The sequence below is a fragment of the Callospermophilus lateralis genome, unplaced genomic scaffold (assembly GCF_048772815.1).
Source record: "Callospermophilus lateralis isolate mCalLat2 unplaced genomic scaffold, mCalLat2.hap1 Scaffold_45, whole genome shotgun sequence".
NCBI classification, from domain to species: domain Eukaryota; kingdom Metazoa; phylum Chordata; class Mammalia; order Rodentia; family Sciuridae; genus Callospermophilus; species Callospermophilus lateralis.
The window spans coordinates 1,006,751-1,009,545 of record NW_027514398.1 but is presented as its reverse complement, the minus strand read 5'-3'; the positions used below and the strand labels follow the sequence as shown (position 1 = coordinate 1,009,545).

The 2,795-nt window shown below is 46.3% G+C and overlaps 1 pseudogene; it reads left to right on the top strand.

Annotated features, from left to right (window-relative positions):
* The first annotated feature begins 218 nt into the window (after positions 1-218).
* Positions 219-1,458, top strand: LOC143388865 (nocturnin pseudogene; annotated as a pseudogene).
* Positions 1,459-2,795: the final 1,337 nt, after the last annotated feature.

Sequence of the window (2,795 nt, the reverse complement as noted above, 5' to 3'; positions counted from 1 at the left end):
AGCCTGCGGCAGACTGAGCCACCACCACCCCACCGCTGCTGTAGCATCTTCCAGCGGGCCCCAGCGAAGTGAGAAGCAGCTCATAGCATCTGCCCTAAGAGGCCCAGAGGTCTGATCAACTCGCCTGCCTTGGCCTCCTCCAGGCTCTGCTTCTCAGGCGCGTGATAAGCTACCTTGGCGCTTGTGGCGGCAGCGCCCCGCGTGTATCAGAGCGGCTCTGCTTCGCCCTGCTGCAGAAGGACTCCCCCACATGCGCCCCCTGCTGGTGCCCAGGATGCACCGCCACTCGCCCCCGCCAGCGATCTACCCGGCCTTTGTCACCAGGCTCCTGGCGGCTGTCTCAGTGGATTTAGGAACCAAGATGTTGTGTTCCCCCTACAGCATGTTCCATGGGAAAGGGCACAAGAAGACTCAATAGTGCTCTAGCCAAAACTCTGAACAGCAGCGCTGCCTCTCAGCACCCAGAGTATTTGGTGTCACCTGACCCAGAACATCTGGAGCCCATTGATCCTAAAGTGCTTCTGGAGGAATGGAGGGCTGTCCTGCATACTCAACCTCCCAGGTTCTAGAGGGAATTTGTGGATCTGAGGACAGATTAGCCCAGTAGCCACTCACCCCTTAGAGTCATGCAATGGAACACCCTTGCCCAAGCTCTTGGAGAGGGCAAGGACAACTTTGTACAATGCCCTGTTGAAGCTCTCAAGTGGAAAGAGAGGAAGTGTCTCATTCTGGAGGAAATCCTCGCCTACCAGAAAGGTATACTGTGCCTGCAAGAGGTGGGCCACTATTTTGACACCTTCCATCAGCTCCTCAGTAGACTGGACTATCAAGGCACCTTCTTCCCAAAGCCCTGGTCACCTTGTCTAGATGTTGAGCACAACAATGGACCAGATGGTTGTGCCTTATTGTTTGCTCCAGAACCAATTCAAGCTGGTCAACAGTGCCAATATCAGGCTAATGGCCATAACGCTGAAAACCAACCAGGTGGCCATTTCTCAGACCGTGTTGTGCAAAGAATCAAGACTACAGTTCTGAATCGCTGTCACCCACTTGAAAGCTCGCACTGGCTGGGAGCAGTTTCAGTTGGCCCTGGGCTGTGACCTTCTCCAGAACCTGCAGAACATCACCCACGAAGCCAAGATCCCCCTGATAATTTGCAGGGACTTCAATGCAGAGCCCACTGAAGAGGTCTACAAGCACTTCGCTTCCTCTGGCCTCAACCTGAATAGAGCCTACAAGCTGCTGAGCAACAACAGGCAGTTGGAGGTCCGGACCTGGGGGGGAGGGGACACACCCTGGATTACATCTGGTACTCCAGACAGGCCACTGAGCAGTGGCTTAGCGCTTGACCTGCTTATGCAGGAGCAGATGGGGTTTCCCTCCTTCAACTACCCCTCTGACCACCTCTCTCTAGTGTGTGTCGTTAGCTTTAATGAGGAACCCAATAGACTTCTATAAAAGCTGATCTGGCCTTTTTAATCACAGGAAACTTAAACAGGGATATTCAGGAAACTGAAAAGAAGAATAGAAAATTGCCTGAAGAGGGTCCGCAGTTGCAGTTTCTGTATCCTTTCCTGCCTTTCCAGCATGCCCTTGGGAATGATCCTGTTAGTTCATGAACCTTTTCAATGCAAATTGTAGCAAAAAAGCTGTTTGTTTGCACTCCAGTTTCTGGCTTTTTGTATTCTCCCTTCCTGAGCATTCCCTTTTGCTCTGTCATTTAAGGGCATTCAGCTGGGCTCCCTTTTAAGCTCTTTCAGTTTGTGGATGATTTAAAAACTTGCTGGCTTGCTTGCCTATTCCATTGCTAACATTCAGTATGTAGGAGAATTTCACTAGACCATATTTCAAGTGATTTATTTGTGAGTTTTTCAAATGTCAACAGGATATGCATGCAATGTTTATTATTTTTATATCTTCATGTAAAACTAAATTATGGCATCATGAACATTTTAGAACCGTGCAAGACACAAGTTATAAAGTTACTTAGAGTAATTTTTTTCAAGCTTTAAAATGTCTCCTTCTGGTGCCCTACAATGTGTACAGAGCAGCTTTTCAGCCTGAGGGAGGGGGATGTTATTTAAGTCTGAGTATAGGGACTGAAGCTCTCTTCATCAATACTGTTCTCTCTGCCTCCATGTTTCCCATTGTGTTTCTTGAAGAAATTCCAGTTAGTTTTCCATTATTTAATCACTGCTACATATTGTCCTTTTTCCATTGGGATAATAGTGGGATACATTTGAAAGTTAGTATCATCATCATTTGTGTTGGAATGTGCTTTTCACCATGATTATTTGGGAATTATTATGTCACTGTGGCTAAAAAGCCAAAGGGACTTTCTTTTCAGAGATTTGAAGGATGTTTTGTTTTGTTTTGTATTTTTTTTTGTTGTTTGTTTGTTTGTTTGTTTTGGGTACTAGGGATTGAGTGCAAATGTACTTTACCACTGAGCTACATCCCCAAGCCTTTTTCTTTTTTGTTTTAAGACAGGCTCTTGCTGAGTTGCCAAGGCTGGCCTCAAAACTCGTGATCCTCTTGTCTCAGCTTCCTGAGCAACTGAGATTACAGAAATAACCTCCCTTGGCCAGAAATGAGAAACTTTATAGAAAGCCGGTAATTGGGCTGTCAGAGAAGTTTCCTAGGAAAGCCAGATGACTGTCGTTTAAAACATCTACAAAGAAGAATGTAAGAAGTTAAAAGATAACCCACAATTCTCAACCATCAGAAATAAAAGTGATAAAGATAAGAGGTGAAGCCTCTTCCAAACAACATAACCAATCAGGAGTAAACTAGTA